This window comes from Bos indicus, chromosome 6 (assembly GCF_029378745.1).
Source record: "Bos indicus isolate NIAB-ARS_2022 breed Sahiwal x Tharparkar chromosome 6, NIAB-ARS_B.indTharparkar_mat_pri_1.0, whole genome shotgun sequence".
NCBI classification, from domain to species: Eukaryota; Metazoa; Chordata; class Mammalia; order Artiodactyla; family Bovidae; genus Bos; species Bos indicus.
The window spans coordinates 69,088,252-69,109,971 of NC_091765.1; the positions used below are offsets into that span (position 1 = coordinate 69,088,252).

Here is a 21,720-nt window from a genome sequence, read left to right on the forward strand (position 1 = left end):
GGTATAAGTTGCTGGATCATAGGGTAGGCATGTTTTCAACTTGGGGTGATAATGCTAAACTGGTTTGTAAAGGGGTCATACTAACTTACACTCACCTGTTGCTTCACATGGCTCAGTGGTAAAGAATCCACCTGCAGTGAAGGAGACATAGGAGACGCAGTTTCAATCCCTGGGTTGGGAAGATCCCATGGAGAAGGAAATGGCAACCCACTCCAGTATTCTTGCCTGGAGAATCCCATAGTCAGAGGAGCCTGGCTGGTTACAGCCCATGGGGGTCACAAAGAGCCGAACACGACTGAAGTGGCTTAGTACATCAAGCTTTTTAACGTTCGCCTTTTGGTAAGTATGCCATATATAACTTAATAAAGTGAAAGAAAGTGAAGTTGCTCAGTCATGTCTGACTCTTTGTGACCCCATGGACTGTAGCCTATCAGGCTCCTCCGTCCTTGGGTTTTTTCCAGGCAAGAGTACTGGAGTGAGTTGCCATTTCCTTCTCCATATAACTTAATAATGCTTATTAAATATTTTTGGTACTGAATCCACATCACCCTGTTTCATTGTAAGCCCATCTCAGTAAGGTCCATGTCCCAACTAGTATAAAAGCAATAACATAGACATGTGACAAGTACATGTGAATCATCTAGCAAGAAAAGGATCCATCCACTCTCTCCTCAAAATAAAACAAGACAGAGGAATGAATAGTCAGTGCCTATAAGCAGTAACAGAAAATAACCAGCTTTTTAAAAAGTAAAGTGTGAGTTGTAGAATAATTGAATATTACAGTTACGTTAATCTAATTCAACTGCCTTGGAGCCGGGAGAGATTAAATGATTAAGACCCATATCAGTTGCGGACAGAGCCAGAACTAGAATTCTAGTCCCTACATCCCTGGTCTTTTATAGGGTACCTAAATTTTTATTCAATGTACTTTCTTAAGTCTAAAATTTCGCTTTGAACTCAATTTCTTAGAGTTCAGATTAATTTTGTAAGTGCACTTAGTTAACCATGAAAGAACACTCTGTCCACATGTTGTAATTATATAGCCATGCTTTCTCTGACTAATTAGAAGACAACAACACTGAAATCCAATCCCAACAGAACATGCCATCTGGCTATCACTCTTCAGAAAGACAAAAGCAGTCTGTCTAAATTCTCACTACTGTCTTCACCAGCAAGTCAAGACTAAGAGTTTTATAGAGCAATTCATGCAAATACTGTGCTGTCTTCCTTTGAGGACTCAAGGGGGGTTGAGGGCTAGCTCCATAATGTGGTGACTTTCTTGTAGGAAGATTTCACTACTGACCCACAATCAGTAGATTGTGAACCTCAAGTTATAGCTCCACACTGATCCTTGTACATTCATCCAGAACTTCTAGATTAAAAATGGCACACAATTGCAAATGTCTAGCCTTTCTCTACTGACCAAAATATAGCTAATTTATCCCTACGATGTTCATGGTTTGAGTTTCTGCTTCCCTTGTGGCTCAGCTGGTAAAGAATCTGCCTGCAAGGCGGGAGACCTGTGTTTGATCTCTGGGTTGGGAAGATCCCCTGGAGAAGGGAAAGGCTACCCACTTCAGTATTCTGGCCTGGAGAATTCCATGGACTCTATAGTCCATGAGGTTGCAAAGAGTCGGACACAACTGAGTGACTTTAACTTCACTAGTAGCATCAGCAAACCATCTATAGGCTAACTTTCACCATCTTGGTCTGGGAAATATAAGTTCTCCTCTATATCACTGTGGTATTAACTTAAGGTACTGTATCTCTTAAATCAATCCCAAATGAAATCAACCCTGAGTCTTTGTTGGAAGGACTGACGTTGAAGCTGAAGCTCCAATAGTTTGGTTACCTGATGCAAAGCACCAGCTCACTGAAGAAGACTCTGATGCTGGGAAAGATTGAAGGCAAAAGGAGAAGTGGGTAGCAGAGGATGAGATGGTTGGATGGCATCATCGACTCAATGGAGATTAATTTGAGCAGACTCTGGGAGACAGTGGAGAACAAGGGAGCCTGGCATGCTGCAGTCCATGTGATCACAAAGAGTTGGACATGACTTAGTGACTGAACAACAACAGTCCCTTAAATCAAAAGCCCCCAAACAATAGCCCACAGATGTGTTTAGTTTAACCAGTGCAGTGTTTAGAAGCTATTTGAATTAATGACAACCTTTGAAATCTAAAGAGTTCACATAAAAATTTAGATGATAAGCCTCTCTTGAAATACCAAAAGCTCGAGCCATTCAGAGATCTTGTTGACTGGGGTGGCTTTGTTCAATGGGGACATATCTCCCTAATTTACCAGCCTCCTATCCAGGCCTCTTCACTCCTTTATGCTGCCTTCCTTTCATAGGCACTTGAACTGACTCCTGCCCTAATCAAATAACATCAAGGCCAGGTTTCTGCCTGGAATTCAATGCCAGGGCATTCATTGGCAGCAACTTGAAGAATCTCAATAAAAGTTGCATATAATTCCAGTCCCCTGTAGGGACTTCTGGATCGCCCAGTGCTGTCCTTTGCCATGCCCTTCTCTGGGCTGGGTACTGGCATAACACAGAGCTTCACTGGCACACAATGAGGCTGCATTCATTCAGGGAGAGCTAGGACTTCCGCTATGCCCCAGCTACCTAATTCTCATTTGTTTTTTTTTCCCCCTTCAAGTACTTGGGCAGAAAAAATGCTGAGTGATGTAGTTTAGCATTCTCCAATCTGCAGAAAATTCAGTTGCCAAGATTTGCAAGTTTGGCTTTTCTTCTATGCATCTGTATTTTATCCCCTATGAGTCAGTGCATTCAACAATGATATTTAAAATTCAATAAATAAAGGCAAGTGAAATTACAGAAATGGATCATCACTTCTATGGAAAACCAACTAAATAAATGTTTCGCTCAAAATGCCAAGCACCTGGGGACTTTAATAAAATGTTGAAAGTATATCCCCTGGAGGAGATGAGCAATTTGAAAGTAGGACGTGTGAGAACGATGCTACATGATCCTCCAAATACCAGTGACACTCCATGTCTTAACGGATGCAGAGCCATGTTACCTGATGCGACGACACATCATGCAGTGATAGTCTCTGGGGCCTACTGGACAGCAGCTACGCAGGATCTGAGGCTTTGGATGTGAACAACACACTGGTCCAAGAAAATCCACAGGAGAGGTTAGTTCAATGTCATGTCGAGCCATGCTGTACAGAATTTATTGTTGTGGAAGTTTTCCAGAGTTCTAAGAACAATGTATAGTCAGAACCTAGATTGTCTCAATCCAGGTAGAGCACTGTAAGGGGTCCAGGACCATTTGCATCAAAGACCAGGCAAGGATTCTAGTGCTTTTCAGTCCAAAATGTTCGATGCTTCCTCTAATATGAAATGATCCACATGCATAAACATTATGTTTACAAAATATCTACCAAGTATTGAAATATAAGGTAGAACTATTATTTTCTTTCATTACACAGGCATCCCACTTTTATTTATTCAACTCTCTGCAAACATTTATTGAACACCCCAGGGATGGGGAAGCCTGATAGGCTGCCATCTATGGGGTCGCACAGAGTCAGACACAACTGGAGTGACTTAGCAGCAGCAGTATATGCCAACCACTTTTCTAGGCCCTTGAAATAGTTGGAAAAATGAAGTTCACTGCTCTAATATGGCCTGCATTCTAGCAGGTGGAGTCAGACAAGGGGCATAATAAATAAGTTGATAATTGCTATGTAAAAAAAAGGTAGTAGAACAGAGTAATTTGGCAGGTTGCCATGTTACGAGGTTAGAAGATTGGCCTCATTGAGACGGTGACATCTGATAGAAAACTTGAAAGAGCTAAGGTCACTGTACAGTACTACTCTTGTCTGTTGGGCCCTTTTTAATAAAAAAAATATATATATATATTTCATTTATTTGGCTGTGCGGGCTTTCGTTGCAGTATGTGGGATCTTTTAGCCTTGGCATGTGAATCCTTAGCTGTGGTATGTGGGATCTAGTTCCCTGGGGTCGAACCTGGGCCCCCTGCATTGGGAGCACAGAGTCTTAGGCATTGGACCACCAGGGAAGTTCCTGTTGGGCCCTTTTTGAAGGGGTTAGTGTATCCACCTTCTCTTTTCTTGAATGATCAGTGGTCATTGATCTTGTGACCTTATTTTGAATTGCTCAGCTGTGTACCCACCTGGGGCTTTGTCCCCGCGCTCTGATGAGGTTGTTCCGTAAAGCTACCCATTCCATAGCTGCTTTAGAAATCTTTAGAGAAGCTTGTTAGAAATGCAGATTCCGGGGTTTTCCTCCTTGGAGAGGAGGTCTTGGGGGGGGACCAGGAATTTACAAATTAGCCAGTGCCCCAGGGGATTCTGATGTATATGGTCTGTGGCCATACTTTGAGAAACTCTGGCTCAAAAGACTGATGCCAGTATTTCATTATTCCATTTCCAGCATCAGTTTTAGAAACTTACTTTTGATGAATGTAAAACATATAAAAATCCTGAATTCATGAAAATATGAAACCTTCCTGTAATTCTTGAGGTTGTATAATATTATTCTGAAATTTGAGGTGGGGGGGGAGAAAAAAGGTTTATCCTGCCTTACCCATGTGACCTGTTTTGGGGAGTAATCAAGCAGTATTTGAAGAAAACTTGTTCTTTCTAGAAGTCCAGCTAATAAAAGCAGAAGGAATGATTTTTTTAAAATTTCTAATAATTCTGATATTTTACAGCTATGAATAAAGAGCTTAAGGAATGAGCACTAGTGGAAGCCAAAGCCATTTAGTGAAAGGGTGCCTGTGTGCTCAGTCGCATCCGACTCTTTGCAACCCTATGGGTATGGGATTTCCCACCAAGAATACTGGAGTGGGTTGCCATTTCCTCCTCCAGGGGATCTTTCCAACCCAGGGATTGAAGCCACGTCTCCTGCATCTCCAGAGAAGGCAATGGCACTCCACTCCAGTACTCTTGCCTGGAAAATCCCAGGGACAGAGGAGCAGACACAGAGGCAGACACAACTGAGTGACTTCAGTTTCACTTTTCACTTTCATGCATTGGAGACGGAAATGGCAACCCACTCCAGTGTTCTTGCCTGGAGAATCCCAGGGACGGGGGAGCCTGGTGGGCTGCCGTCTACGGGATCGCACAGAGTCGGACATGACTGAAGCGACTTAGCAGCAGCAGCATCTCCTGCATTGGCAGGTAGATTCTTTACCACTAAGCCACCTGGGATTAACAAGAGACTAGTCAGTGATAGGGTGATGACTAAGGATGGTGTCCTGACACCACTGGAATGGGTTGGCATTCGCTTCTCCAACCTCAACCCACTAATAAAGTGTAAAAAGGGGCAAGTGTGCCATTATGGGCCTTTTGGTATGATGCACCAGAAGTGCTGAAAGTTTTCTCACCCCAAAATTCAACTTGATACTTATCCAGCTAGTTTGTAGAAAATAAGTTAAATAAAGAAAACAAGCTAAACAAAGATAAACACACTAAATGACAGAAGGGAAAACAAAAAGACAAATCCAGAATGTGGGTCATTTTAATAGAAAAAGTTACCCAATTCTACAACAAATCAGTGACCAGGTAAAGAAGGAGGATCATTAAATAAGAGAGACTTAAAGATGCAGCCAAATGTTATGTGTGGATCTTATTTGGATTCTGATGGGAAAAAACCAACTGTAAATAGAGAGTTTTGAGACAATAGGGGAAGTCTGAACATGGACCTGGTATTAGATGATTTAAAAAAAAAATTATTAAGTATGATAATGGCAAATAGTTATGTTTTAAAATGTTTTCTTATCAATCTAGAAATGCTTACTACAATTTCAATGAGTGAAATGACAAAGTCTGGAATTTCCTTGAAAATGAATAAAAATAAAGGTGGGTGGGCAGATGAAATGAGATTGGCAAAATGTTACCAATTCCTGAAGATTGGTGCTGAGTATGTGAAGCTTTTCCTTATATGGGGGTATGCTTGAAATTGTCCATAATAAAAAGTTTTTAAAATATACTTTTGCTGTAGGTATATATTCCTTACAAGCCATGGTAATGAGTCAAGACATTGAGATTATCATTAGTCACAAATTCAACTTTCCCTTTTACTGGTAACTCCCCTATAAATGCCCAAAACTAAGTTTTCATATCCTGATATCCTTTTTTTTTTTTTTTTAATCTCTCTCTCTCACAGCCCAGAAAAGCACGGTGGTTTTTCTCCCACATTGATCTCTTCTGTAATAATGGAATGTGCAGAGTAAATGGAACTCCATTTGCTCCTTTGGCTGCTTGAGAACCATTAAGACCCTGTTAACATCACTCATCTAATAAGTGAAAGAAAATCCTTGTCATTGAATTAAGGGAAAACCACTCTTCATACTCAGGAGTTTGGGGTGTTTAAAATGCAATATTTACATAGTGAAAAAGATCATGAAAAAGTGTTGAAGCACATGCAGTTGTATATGGTTATAGCCTATTTCTAGAGGAAAAGGGGAGCTCTCTTAGAATACTTACGACCTACTTTGGCTTTGGTCACCTAAGAGAAAATGGCTTCAGATTAAGAATTAAAATTTCCTGCATCAGAAGTACTCTAATTAATCAGGCTGAGTGCATTTGTAAATGTTGAGGTCAATAATGTAAAGATCCATACAGTAATTTAATTCTTAGAGGCTATTTGACTTCCACTGTGTTTAAAACTAAATTTGGCTACTTCACTTACTCCAGGGTGGCTAATTAACATCCACAACTCATTTCTACTGGCCATCACTCCTGCAAATATCTAAATCCAACCCAGAAGACATCATCCAGGGTATTCACTTAGCCTCTTCTAGTAACTCTGTAGTAATATTTCCAACTTTATTTTTTAAAAGTCTTAGTCAATAATCTCCCAGTTGCTGTTATGACTTTTTTTTTTACGTCAAGTGCTATTAAAATCAAAATTTAGGGACACCTAATAGTGCTTCTGGACAAGGCTATGGCAACCCACTCCAGTACTCTTGCCTGGAAAATCCCATGGACGGAGGGGCCTGGTGGGCTGCCGTCTATGGGGTTGCACAGAATCGGACACAACTGAAGTGACTTAGCAGCAGCAGCAGCAGTAGTAGAGCTTCTCAAAGCATATTCTGGGAATACTTGCATAACAATCAACTGGTGGGTTAAAAAATACAGTTTCCTGGGCCTTCTCACCAGACTGCATCAGACTCTCTGCTGATGGGCCTGGAATTCTGCACCTTTAGCAAGGATGTCGGGTAGTTCTTTCATACATTAAAGTTTGACAAACAAGTTTCCAAGAATGTGAGTTTCTCTCAGGGTTTTAAGAAAAACAGGATAAAGACACCCAAGTTAAATAGCAGCAGAAGGAAGCAATCAGCCAACATGTGGAACATACCACAACACAACTGACCTGTCCACCAGCTAATAAACAGGTGAACAAAATTTAGTAAGTCCAATCAGTGGAATATGACTCAGCCATAAAGGAATAAAGTCCACCAATGCATAGCACTGCTCTTGTTTGTTCCACCTTGAATAACATTATGCTAAAAGAAGCCAGACTAAAAGAGGATTAAACTTTGAAGACGTACTAAATATAAGTAAACCTGCTTGAATCTCGATTCAAATAAACTGTAAAACAGACATTTTTAGACAAGCGGAGATGTTGAATATGAATTTGGAATTATTGTTTATTTTCTTAGCAACCACGTTGGTATTGTTTTCAGGTACAATTATGTCTTTTGAGATTCATACTGAAATACTGAGGCCTGAAATAACATAGTATCTGGAGTTTTCTTTGAAATACTTCAAGCAAAAAGGGAGATAAATGGAAGAAGTATGCAAAATAAATGATAGTTTTGGTTGACAGTTGTTGCCTGGAAGATAAATATACAGGGACTTGTTGAATTCTCTCCCTTTTATATTTGGAAATTTTTATGATAAGATTTAAGAATGAAGGAACTCAGGGCTTCTTGATGATTTTGTTTTGATTCCAAAAATTTCAATTGTACCTGCAGTGTTAGAGTGAGACTGAAGGGCAAATATTAGAGGCAGGTTTTTTTTTTTTTTTTTTCTTTTTCTTTTTTTTTCCTTCAGCTTTTGTTTTTTTTTTTAATTTTATTTTATTTTTAAACTTTACATAATTGTATTAGTTTTGCCAAATATCAAAATGAATCCATCACAGGTATACATGTGCTCCCCATCCTGAACCCTCCTCCCTCCTCCCTCCCCATACCATCCCTCTGGGTTGTCCCAGTGCACTAGCCCCAAGCTAGAGGCAGGTTCTTAACTTTTTAGCTTTTCAACAGGAAAAGATCAGAGGGAGAATTGAGAATAATTCCATATACTCAGAAAAATTAATGGACACACTGAAAAGGAACTGAGCTCAAAGTTCTTTGGCTATTTTTTTTAAAAGAGAAAAGCCAGTCTAATTCTTTCCTCAAAAGTCACTTTAAGTTCTCAGGGGATGTACAATGAATTGACTTCACATCAAAATAAATTTGTACTTTGATGTGCTGTTCTGGACTTAAGATTTCATTGTTGATAAATGCTGGAGAGGGTGTGGAGAAAAGGGAACCCTCTTATACTGTTGGTGGGAATGCAAACTAGTACAGCCACTATGGAGAAGAGTGTAGAGATTCCTTAAAAAACTGGAAATAGAACTGCCATATGACCCAGCAATCCCACTGCTGGGCATACACACAGAGGAAACCAGAACTGCAAGAGACACGTGTACCCCAGGTTCATTGCAGCACTGTTTACAATAGCTAGGATATAGAAGCAACCTAGATGTCCATCGGCAGACAAATGGATAAGGAATTTGTGGTACATATACAGAACAGAATGTTACTCAGCTATAAAGAATGCATTTGAGTCAGTTCTAATGAGGTGGATGAAACTGGAACCTATTATACAGAGTGAAGTAAGTCAGAAAGAGAAACACCAATTCAATATATTAATGCATATATATGGAATATAGAAAGATGGTAACAATGACCCTATATGCAAGACAGCAAAAGAGACACAGATGTAAAGAGCAGACTTTTAAACTCTGTGGGAGAAGGCAAGAGTGGGACGATTTGAGAGAATAGCATTCAAACAGGTATATTATCAATATAAAATAGATGACCAGTGTAAGTTTGATGCATGAAGCAGGGCACTCAAAGCTGGTGCTCTGGGACAACCTAGAGGGATGGGGTGGGGAGGGAGCAGGGAGGGGAGTTCAGGATGAGGGGGACACATGTACACCCATGGTTGATTCATGTCAATGTATGGCAAAAACCACCACAATATTGTAACGTATTTAGCCTCCAATTAAAATAAATAAATAATTTTTAATTAAAAAAAGATTTTATTGTTGAGAACTTCCTAATTCTATAATGTTGTTAGAGATTTAGTTGTCTTAAAAATCTACTACTGTACACACACATATACAATTTGATGATGAATCTTTGATCAGGGAATTAACCCAAATTACCACATCTTTCTTTGGGATCATACTACCTGTTTTTGATCACTGATTTCAGTGTTATAGAATGTGGCCTATCTGCTTCAAAATCAGGTGCAATTTTGTTCTCAGATGCATGTGGCCTGATAACCCTCCTATCACATGATAATTAGGACTTGGAAGAAAATAATTATTTTAAGTAAGTTTAAGCATGTGAAATCACCTTGACTAGGAAACTGTCTGCCCGGGGGTCAAAAATCTTGAACATGTGAATTATATTTTTCTAGGTTTTTGATATTGAGGAAGTTGGTTGCAGTGCCCTCTTTATGAAGACCCATGGAGGAAATTTTCTTCAGGAATCTTTGTGCTTCTCTTGAGTGTCTGATTTGTTTCCATTTTCTGGTTTTTGAATTGACTGTTAGGCAGCTCAGAGTAAAATTTTTGGCCCTTTTCCAGCAAGTCAACAGAGCTTCATGGGTTATATTTTCTGTACCAGCCCCAGCTTTATCTTATTTCCCCTGCAATCCAATTTTCTCACTGTGTTTTAAAAATAGAATTGTAATATATTCTTGTAAACTACATTCTTCTTGGGCTAAAATGAGATGTAAAACAGTGAATAAATGAATGAACAACAATAAATTATTTTAAAAATTACAAATAAATATCAATATAAGCACAAAAAATTACAAAGAAATACATTGCAGGTCATTTTCAAGTTGCTGGTTAAATCCATCTTATTTTTAACATGTTCCACATCTTTCTTTATACATGGATGTCTCTTTTCTGACATCAACTGTGAGCTTTACCACACAAATATAATGAAGGGACTAAGAAGGTTTCAGGTTTATTATGACTTTTCAACATTGAAGGGGGAAAAGTAGATTTAAAAAGGTCTGAGGAAGATACTGTGATTTATCTTTTTATGTGCAAGACAGTATAAAAGAAGAGCATGTGCTATCTATTCCATCCCAAGGAGAGTGGAGAAAGCAGAGTTAAACTGTTCCCAGATCACTTTCCCAGCAGTTTTTTTTGTCCAGAGGACTTGAGGGCTGCTTAGAAAGTGCAGGCAATTGGCCATTTTTAGAAAGTGCAATTGGCCAATGCAGGAGACATAAGAGACATAGGTTCAATTCCTGGGTCAGGAAGATCCCCTGGAGGAGAGCACAGCAATCTACTTAAGTCAGTATTCTTGCTTGGAGGATTCCAAGGACAGAGGAGGCTGGTGGGCTACAGTCCACAGGGTCAAAGGGATGGACATGACTGAAGCGACTTAGCACACATGCAGTCACACAATAGCCTACTGTATAGCACAGGGAACTCCACTCAATATTCTCTATGGACCTATATGGGAAAAGAATCTAAAAATAGAGTCAATATATGTACAACTGATTCACTTTGGTATACAACAGAAACTAACACTGTAAATCGACTATACTCCAATAAAAAAATTGATAAAAAACAAAAGGCTTGAACAGTTTTTCATTTGTTCTCAGCATAAAACACAAAGTCTGCCAGGGGCTCCTGCATGGTGTGGCCCCACGCTTTTCTCAGGCCACTCTACTCCTACATCCCTAAGTTCTGTTTGCACTTTGGAGCCCTTAACAGGTCAGTTCAGTCGCTCAGTCGTGTCCAACTCTTTGCAACCCCATGAACTGCAGCACGCCAGGCCTCCCTGTCCATCACCAACTCCCGAAGCTTACCCAAACTCATGTCCATTGAGTCAGTGATGCCATCCAACCGTCTCATCCTCTGTTGTCCCCTTCTCCTCCTGCCTTCAATCTTTCCCAACATCAGGGTCTTTTCAAAGAGTCAGTTCTTAGCATCAGGTGGCCAAAATATTGGAGTTTCAGCTTCAACATCAGTCCTTCCAATTAACAGGTCAAGCCCTTTCCATTCTATCTCAGGGCTCTATCACAAGCTGTTCTCTGTGCCTGCAGACCCCCAACTCCACTGGAGATGCCTACCTTGGTCAGCCATTCAAACCTAGGCCACTTGTTTTCCTTCCCACCCACCTGGGGAAAGCAATGTAGTGTGGTGTTTTGAGGGGCTCTGCCTTCAAAATCGGAGAAGGCAATGGCATCCCACTCCAGTACTCTTGCCTGGAAAATCCCATGGACGGAGGAGCCTGGTAGGTTGCAGTTCATGGGGTCACTAAGAGTCGGACACGACTGAGCGACTTCACTTTCCCTTTTCACTTTCATGCATTGGAGAAGGAAATGGCAACCCACTCCAGTGTTCTTGCCTGGAGAAGCCCAGGGACAGGGGAGCCTGATGGGCTGCTGTCTATGGGGTCGCACAGAGTTGGACACGAGTGAAGCGACTTAGCAGCAGCAGCAGCAGCCTTCAAAATGCATTCAAATCCCAGATCCACCACTTGTTTGCTGCTCTGGACTTGTCTGGGTTTCCCCACCTATAATGTGACGATGATTAAAAATATTTTGAGAATTAAATTTAACAAATGATAAACTCTTAGAACAGTAATGTAAGTTATCATTTTATATACTCCAATTTTAATCCAGTTGATTGTTTGCCAAGTTTGATACCTGTCACCTAGGAAAGGTTTATAGCGCCTCTTTGCCCCCCCACCCCGCCCCCACTCACCACCAACACCCTCCCCCATCACACCCACCCCCCACCCCAATTTACTTATTAAACACTGTGAATGAGTGAACAGAGAGCATGAAGAAAGGCTGGTCCTCCAGGTTTAGGAGGGACCATGGAGTGAGCTTGTTCAAGAAGACGTGGCTCTGGCCTCTAAGTTTAGTTTTGCAGGACACAAACAGAACAAGCGTAGCTACGGGAAGGGGAATCTCTGGGTTGGCCAGAGCCTTCTAAGGGCAGTCCAGAGGAAGACACTTGGCCGAGAGAACCAGATTCACGAGTACCAAGGCCTAGGAAGGCGGCAAGGCTCCTAGAGCATCTGAGTAGAACGCTCTGCGTAGGTTTGCCTAGTCCTCCTGCCACAGAAAGACCTGCAGCATCCGGTCTAGCCAGAGACCGCATGGCCAGGCCCGCACCGCCCAGGTCCGGATAATTCCCGGGATTGGCTGCCCGGACCGCCCCTACCCCCGACCGTCCCGCCCCGGATGCCCTGCTCGCGCCCCGCCCCGCCCCACTTGCATTTTCTCGGCGCAGCACACGCGCACCGGCCTCAGTCTTGCTGAATTGAGAGGTGAGTGTAGGTCGGTGTGGTGGGGAGGGCACCCGGCCGGACTGCGGGCCGGGTGGGGCTGGGCTCGCCCCTCATCCCCTCGAGCTTTGCCCGCCCGGAGCTCCACTGCTCTCGGCGGCCAGAACGCAGGGGTAGAGCAGCCCTCGGCGGCCTGGGAGGGACGGGCGGCGGTGCCCGTCCCGGGGCCGCTCGAGGCACACTGCGCCGCGCCGAGTCGCCCGGAGGCTTCCAGGCTGGCCTACCCGGGCGCGGTAACAAGCTTGCGCTTTGCTTCCCCAGGGTTCAGCCGCGGCTACTTTGTAGCGGGGTCGGGCCCCACCCAGACTGAGGCGGTTACAGCGGATCTTGAACCAACCGTGGGCCTGGGGAATTTATCTCCAGCTACTGCCGGCTGCAGCGGCCTGAGTACTAAGCGCAGGTATGACCTCGGGCCTAGAAAAAGAAGATAATGGGATGAGCCCGGGACTTCCCCCCGCTGTCCGGACCTTCCCGCCCCCTGCTCAATCGCAAATGGCATCACAGCTAAAGATCACCCAAAACGCCCCGCCTGACTAAAGCTTCTCGTATCACTTCCGCAACCCACCCCCTCACCCAAATACGCAGCCTCCCTGATCCTTCGCGCGCTCAGCCTGGTCGTCAGGCCGCTTGTCCCCTACTCCTTGCCTGACTAAAGGTAACCTGTCTTCTTTGAGGTCGTTTTCCTTTCTTTGCCTCATCCCGAACTATTGCTTGGAGAAGGCAATGGAACCCCACTCCAGTACTCTTGCCTGGAAAATCCCATGGATGGAGGAGCCTGGTAGGCTGCAGTCCATGGGGTCACTACGAGTCAGACACGACTGAGCGACTTCACTTTCACTTTTCATTTTCGTGCATTGAAGAAGGAAATGGCAACCCACTCCAGTGTTGTTGCCTGGAGAATCCCAGGGACGGGGGAGCCTGGTGGGCTGCCGTCTCTGGGGTCGCACAGAGTGGACACGACTGAAGCGACTTAGCAGCAGCAGCAGAACTATTGCTTTCATTTTTTTGGTGCTGAAACCCCGGAATGGGCGAGGCACTCGTGTCTCGCTCTCCTCTCTCCTCTCTCTCCTCTTTCCGCTCTCTCTCTGACGACCTCTGGAACAGGGAACTCTTGCCATTCGACGGCTCTGCATCCAATATTCCACTCACTCCGGCCCCCATATTAAGGTAAGATCCGGATAGTGTTCTAGAGGTACCCTAGTATACTGTCCTCTCTGGTCCCGGGGTCCCCTGGCCTAAGGCCACTCTGTAAGCGACAGTGAGGGCTGCTCCGCCTTGATAATGAGCTCTCTTCTCATAACTCCTATTGTGACTACGGGTGACGACCGAGACTCACAGAAGGAGCCTCTGCTTGCCTCCCAATCATGGGGTCTGGCCAGTCTATCCCAAAAGATTCCCCTCGTCCTGCGTCCTCAAAAATCCCAAACTACTCTTACTGAATTCAAGGCGAGCTGCTTAGAGCAGCTCTGTATGCAGATCTGGCCTCAGTACTAATTAGACAATCAAAACCACTGGCCTGAATTTGGCACATTTGACTTATACATTCTTCAAGATCTTACCAACTTCTTAAAATGGAATGGCAAGTGGTCCGAGGTCCCATATGCCCAAGCCTTTTGGGCCTTTCGGAGCAGGCCCTCCCTATGCAAGTCCTGTTGCATGAGGTCCTTCTGTGCACCTTGCCTCCCAAACAAAAGGACCCTTCTGCTTTAACCAGCCACGCACGACCTTCTGCACCCCCAAAGTTCAACCCTGTGGACGAGCCCCCTCCCTACCAGCCACACCATCAACCCCCTCCTTCCCCCTCACCGAACTCACCTAGTGACTCTGAAACCTCTCCTGAGCCTTTCTCAACCCCGTGACCCCAGTCCCTCCTCCCTGCTTCCCAACCCCCCTGCCATGCAATCACGTACCCAACACGTTTCTCCTGAGAGTGGCAGGACCAGAAGGCCCCACCCGAGTCCACGTGCCATTTTCATTGTCAGACATGAGCCAGATAGAAGAAAAGTTAGGATCATTTTCTGAAAACTCTACCAGGTACAGAAAAGAGTTCCTGAGGCTTACCGAGACCTATAACCTTCACATGGAGTGACATATATTATATCCTAAATGCCACTCTCAATCCAGATGAAAAAGACCGTATCTGGCAAGCGGCGGAAGCCCATGCCAGTCACAACCAAGACTGGGCCAGCCCAGCTGCTGATGAGGTGGTGCCTCAACTAGAACCTCACTGGACATACCAGCCCAGTGACCCAGGCATCAGGATACTCAACCATATGGTCACCTGCCTCCTAGAGGGCATGCAGAAAAATACTCATATCCATGTCAGTTATGATTAATCACCCAAGGGGCGGACGAAAATCCAGCCTTGTTCTTGGTGTGCCTCACAGAGGCAGTCCAAAAGTATAACAACCTCAATATCAGTCCGCCCCTGACATTAGACGCAAACTTCGATAACTAGAGAAGGGCCCCAAGAGCTCCCCAAAGGGACCTTCTAGGAGTAGCTGGAGGTGTTCAATAATAGAAGGAGGCTAAAAGAGAAAAAGACTGAGAGAAAGGCTAAATATACCTTTTGGCAGCAGCAATTAAGGGAAGAGATCAGCCCAGCCCAAGTCATCCCAGACTGGGGCTCAAACCGCCCCCCTCCCTAACCCCCCTGGCCCGGACCCTGCAACCAGTTGGGACACTGGTCAAAGGCATGCCCAAACCCACTGACCCACACCAAGGCGTACCTGAACTGAGGCCAGTGGGAACACTGGAAGGTGGACTGCCCCCAGGAACGCCCTGGCACCCCTGGGGAGGTCCCCACCTCTCCCCAAAACTCCAGCCCGACCCTGTGAGAGTTGGTCCAATGATGGAAACCAGGTTCCAGCACCCCCCCGGCCTGTGTCCTGGACACGAGCTCAGAACTCAGGGTAGACGGGATAGTGGCTGAGAGAAAGGTCTCCTTCATAGTAGACACTGGAGCTGCCTTCTTTCGACCTCCTACTCTGGCCCAACCCAAAACTGAGAGCTCACAATCAAGGGGGTCTCTGGAGTCCCCCTGAGCCCAAGAATCAGCCTCCCGTTACTCGGTCAATTTGGAAACTTGACCCTTGAACACTCATTTCTCATAATGCCTCAGTGCGCCGTGGTGCTCCTGGGGAGAGATTTGTTATCCAAATTAGGGGTCTCTGTTACCATACCCCCTCTCAATGTGGTCTCTGTCCTACATGCAGATGGCACCTGGACCATCCGTATCCCCTACTCCTGACCTTCCCTGGACCTACCTGCCATAGACCCCCGAGTCTGGGGTACTGGTCACCCATCCATAGCCAAACATACCCCAGTCCACATCACCCTTAACCTTAGCCCTTGCTATAGACCTAACAACTGTCTCCTCTAGACTGGTCACCCATCTTCCATCTCTTCGTCAGTGCCACCTATGCTGTCAGCTGTGTTTTACTCCTAGGATTCTATTTCCTTCACGTTGTCTAACTACCAGACCCATGACTCGCCTTTTCCTTATCCTTGCTACGCTCCCCGGCCTTCTGGCTAGTTCCTGCCCCTGTGATGAAATTCATTTCTATGTCCATTCCTCATGTTTTAACACGGCCCCTAAACCATGCACTATGAACATCGGGGCAGGAAAGTCCAAATCCCTACTCACTGTTAAAGTACAGAAGACAGGGAGTGCCGTGAGCAGCTGCTATAAGCCAAATGGAAAACACATGTTTCTATCCCACTACCCGCTGGGGGTACTCAGACGGGGGAGGGGCACAAGATCAACAGTGTAAAAAGAATCAAGAACAGGTTATAAGAAACCTAATCTCCCAGTTACAGGCAACCCCTGAGTCCTATAGATGCTCAGACCACCTTTCCCAATTACGGCCCCTCCTAAATCCTCCCTCTGACAACTGACACCTTATCCTCCTTAACTCATTCCAGTTCTTCTAGAACACACACTACACATCCCAGTGCTGGATATGCATGTCGCTGTCTCCATCACTACACATAGCAATCCCTTTACTCTCCACTTGGTTGTCACAGGGCAACTGTACCTCCCCTCCCCAACAAAACACTACACAACTCATTGGGCCAGTCTCTGACAATATCCTCCTTTCAGCCCCTTCAAACCTAACCTGTGTCAACTACTCTAGTCCCAACTACACCAGGCTCACAAACTCCACTCTCTTCTGTTCCACTTTGGTTCTCTGGGACAGCACAAGTAATTGCACCAGCCCAGGAATCTTCATTCTCTGAGGCACCTATGCCTACTCATGTCTTCCCCCCAACCCCCTGGACCTTGCATCTTGGTCTTTCTGACCCCAGGTCTTACCATCCTAGAAGATAAAGAGATAGAACAAGTAGCAGATCCCCAGGTGAAACATTCCCACAGGAAAAAAACAGGCTGTCATGGCCCCCCTCCTGATTGGGACTGGCATAGCGGCAGCTCTGGGCACTGGGATTGGGGGCATCTCGACCTCAGCCCATTTCTACTACAAACTGTCCCAGGAACTTAAGGATAATATGGAACAGGTGGTGGAGTCCTTTGTTGCAGTCCAAAGGCAAATTAACTCATTGGCTTCTGTAGCCCTACAAAATAGACGAGCCCTGGACCTTCTCACCACAGAAAGGGACGAACCTGCCTTTTCCTGGGAGAAGACTACTGCTCTTTTGTTAACGAAACAGGCATAGTCCAGGGTAGGGTCAGAGAACTTAGAGACAGAATCAAAGGCCACAAAAAAGAGTTACAAAAGCTTTCCACTCCCCGAAGCCTGTTCCAACTGGCCTGCCCTTGGTTGCTCCCTTTCTTGGAACCATTAGTACTTATTATCTGACTCCTCTTATTTGGCCCCTGTTTCTTCAGTCTCTTTCAAAGGTTTCTCCAAGACCGGATTTGGGCCATCTCTCAAGACCAAGTCAAAGACCATTCTTCTTGAGAGCCTCACCTTAACTTCAGAAAAAGGAAACCCTGGGCCCTAGAAAGATCCTCTGTTCCAGACCCCAAAACCGTCGCCCCTATCCAGGAGGAAGTAGCCAGAGAGATACGGCACCCTTTTCCCATCCTTTTATGACTTCAGGGTCTGTAATGAAGGAGTCCTCAGGCCTAGAAAAAGAAGATAACTACCTCAAGGGCCCTTGCTGGACCACCTGACTTCAGGGAAAATAAAAGTGAACTTTGCCCCACTCCAGTACTCCAGGCAGATTGCATCAGCCTGGAACTTTCCACCCCCTGCTCAACTACAAATGCCATCTCAGGTAAAGATTACCCAAAACGCCCGGCCTATTCCTTACAACCCTGTCCTTGAGTGAAAGTAAGATGACCCAGGCCCGAGCGTGTGGCTAATGGTGACTGGAGAGTTCCCAAGCTCCATGCAAAGGCTTGGATCAGGCTCTTCCTTAATGTTAAAAGAAGTGGATGTTTACTGGCTTCACCCAGCAGACCAGCTGCTTCTAAGTGGGTTTTCGGACTCGGCTAAAGAAACTGCTGATGTCCATGATATTATGAAGAGGAGTGCAGGAAATGGTAGAGAACCCTGTGAGAAACCCAGATCACCCTTTCCAGTGCCCTTTTAAGGTTGACACAGTGCCTTAAGAGGCTAACACAGGAGGGTAAAGAAAGTCTCCATAAAACCCAGAGAAGAGATTTTAGAACTCCTCTCTGGATCCTGTCTGGAGTCACAACTGAACCAGAAGATTTTAAGTCTTAGCACTTACTAGTATGTGTATAGTTAATACCAAGGTCATTAAATTTAAACTTGACCTTCGGTTTGACAATACTTTCAGGCCTGATTTTTAGATTCCTCTGCGGGTCCCATCTAGTGTATTCAAAAATACAAGACAGTTTGGGTACTTTGGTCGCTTCTGATGGTGGAAAAATATCTAGATGATGGAACACATGTACAAATTTTCTATTCAAAAAGGTAATTTTAAAACATTTATTTTTTTAGGTTGAAAACTACAGGTACAAGCCATTGAAGCCAGGATGCTCTCTGATGCTGGTATTTTAACTGACCTACACCAACTATATTGCTCTGCAGTGTACAACACACAAGTGAGTCTAATGAGGCCAGCTATTCTCACATAACTTGTAGCAGCTATGGATCTGCACTGGCATAGGAGTTGGGTCAGTGGGATAATGCTGGTGGTTTAATTCTCCCAGCTTTATGAAGTGGGTAGTGTAAAATTATAGATGAAGCAATATTTCAGGTAGTGAATTAATATTCTATCACATGCATAGCCCTAAACAAGTAACCTCATATGTACCTTTCTGGCTATGTAAACTATGGAAAGTCATGTATCTCTCGGGATTTAGTGTCCTCGTGTAACAGTAGAAGTATTCAAGTAGAGATTAGGCCATTTGGGGAGGGAGTTAGGATTAGAGACTTAGTATATATGTTGAAATTTGGCACAAAGGGACCATTCTTCAGCATGTTAAATGCTGCTGAATGTAGCACAGTGAGCTGTAAGAAGGAATTTAAAGGACACAATGATGCTAGATTGTTAGAATTCTGGAAGTATTGGAGGTGATGGGAAAGTTTTCATATAGGAAGAAATGTCAGTGTAGCAAAATTAATAGTCCAGTAGGAGCTAGGAATTCTTTCTGTTATCAGCACTGAATGCTTGCAAATACCTCATTTTCCAGAAATCTTAAATCTTAAGCCTAGGATTCACTCTTAATGCTTATTTCAAAACATTGTTTTAGCCTCTGTGTAAACTTCATTTTTTTAATATTCCAAATTCTGTAAAATCTAGCCTAATATAGGAAATTCAACAAATATGTTGTAAAAGAATAATTGCTAGAGGGAAAAGACAAGGAAAATAGGAAAGGCGTGTGTATGCACTCTGAGTGGAGGACATAATTTCAGATAGAGCTGGCTGAGACTGACTACAGAAGACCTGAAAGGGCTGCAGAGGGTAACATGGTTGTTACAGTCAACCTTTGAGTAACATGGATTTGAACTTAATAGGTCCCCTTATTCATAGGTATTTTCAGTAGTAGATACTACATGGTTGAATTTGTGGATGTGGAGGGCCATCTATAAATTATTCAGATTAACTCCTTTATTATACAAAGGTCAACTGTAAATATTTGGATGAAGAGGATTTCAGGTAGAGGGAAAGCAAGTGCAAAGGCCCTGGGGAGGGATATGTTTAAAGGTTTGTGGGGAAAGCAAGGTGAAGCTGCAGAGAAGTAGCCTTAAGTGTGTGTGCAGGGCTAGGGTGGGTATTTGAGACCATTCTAAGATGGCAGCTTGCTTTCTGGCCTGTCAGACCTCGGAATGCTACCACTTAACCTACAATGCCCCCTGCCATCCATATACTTTCCCACGTTTCTATTAAGTGCTATCTTCCCTCCCCGGTGCTCTTATTCTGGATTTCTATAGCACCTTGTAATGCCCTTATACTTGGAAGCACATTTTGTGGTTTCTTGTGAGCTTGCCAATAAAATCCATCTTGGTTTCTACCATATTCCTTGGGTCTGACCAAATACCTGGCATATTATAAGTTCTCAAATAGTCCTAAAACCATGGTGACTATAGTACAAGGAGCAGTATCATTTATAATACTATTGTTAGTTGTGTTGAATTGTCTTATAAATCACACTGAAGTAAGTGGCTTACTTAGGAGTGGAGCCTAGTTAGTAAGAGCCTAGATTCAAATCCCCATCCTAAATGATCTCTGACCAGTTCTTAACTTCAATTTCTTTATCTTCGGTGGTGGCTTAGTCGCTATGTTGAGTCTAACTCTTAAGTTGATGATAGTTACTGGGGTTTATACACAGTACATCTAACTCCCTGGTGAGTAGTAGGCACTTAGTAGTGCTATAGGATCATTTTGATAATACTGTATGGTCACTGTAATTTAGATCAGAATGAAAATACTGATACTTGATATTTATATGCTACTAAGATCCTGGCTTTAATGTTCGTTAAAAAAAATAATAGAGTACCTGCTATGGGCCAAGACCTATTCTGGGTATTGTGAACAAAGCAGATCAGAGTATGTAATTGCAACTGGTCTTTGACAAAGGCCTCCGGTGTAAAGGCCTGTGACTAGTTAGCATTTTGGTGGAGAAGTATTTGGTAGACTAAAGGCCTAGATGAAAGTCTGAGGGCGCTAGCAAAGTTTCCAAGGGTAACCACTGGTTGCACAAGAAGCGTCACTCCACTGAGCCCTGCTGGTGGTTCTCTGTCCCTTGAGGAGTCACTTGGGCTGGGCACACAGGTGGAAACCTTGGGTCTGCCACAGATTTCCCCCTCTCCCAGGAAGCAACTGCAACCGGTACAGTCCTGTTCATATGTTGATTTTCCAAAAATTTTTTAAATAACCAGGAATTTGTTATTTAAAATTCTACATCCATGGGATTACAGTCCGTGCAGGCTACAGTCCATGGGGTTGCAAAGAGTCAAACACAACTGAGTGACTAAGCACAGCACACAGGCTGCAACAAATACTGATACCGAATAATGGCAGCTTCATGCTAGAGATTGGTAAGTAGATGGACAGACCCAAGTTTCTGAATAAAAAACTTACTGAATTTCAGTATTCTTGTGGGGCTATCACAGTCAATAAATAAAACATTGAAAAGATTGTGTGTTGTTTACATGTTGCCATTCACAGTAATGCCTTTTGAATCGCATTCCTTTCAAAGAAGTTAGGATCAAAACTCACCATAGCAAATTGTAGACCTGAATAGAGTGAAAGTATAAAAAACTCCCCACCATTCCTTTCTTGCTGACAAATTTGAATACCTATTGTTAATACCTTCCACAGCAAAAAAGTTTCATTATTACAAGTCTGAATATTTCTGCCTAAAAGTGGCCACTCTTCTTTTGAGATATTCCCATTATCTCTGGCTTAACTCCCTGGTTCCCTGGAGGCTCAGAAGGTAATGGATCCATCTGCAATGCAGGAGATGTCAGTTAGATCCCTGGGTTGGGAAGATCTGGAGGAGGGCTTGGCAACCCACTCCAGTATTGCCTGGAGAGTCCCCAAGGACAGGAGCCAGGCAGGCTACAGTCCATGGGGTAGCACAGAGTTGAACGCGACAAGCAACTTGGCATTCCCTAAACATGCACCCAAGTGGCAGGTTCTGGTGCAGCCCTATTTTGGTTAGACTTCTACAGGATCATTGCCCACAA

The 21,720-nt window shown here is 44.0% G+C and overlaps 1 long non-coding RNA gene and 1 other non-coding gene across 2 annotated transcripts; both read left to right on the forward strand.

Moving 5' to 3' along the window:
• The first annotated feature begins 12,503 nt into the window (after positions 1–12,503).
• LOC109560467 (uncharacterized) lies at positions 12,504–21,169 on the forward strand. Its single transcript, XR_011567193.1, has 4 exons — positions 12,504–12,577; positions 12,857–12,995; positions 17,442–17,833; positions 18,526–21,169. It is a non-coding gene; the product is annotated as an uncharacterized lncRNA (long non-coding RNA).
• On the forward strand, positions 18,140–18,261 carry LOC139183731 (small nucleolar RNA SNORA26). Its single transcript, XR_011567352.1, has one exon. It is a non-coding gene; the product is annotated as a small nucleolar RNA SNORA26 (small nucleolar RNA).
• Positions 21,170–21,720: the final 551 nt, after the last annotated feature.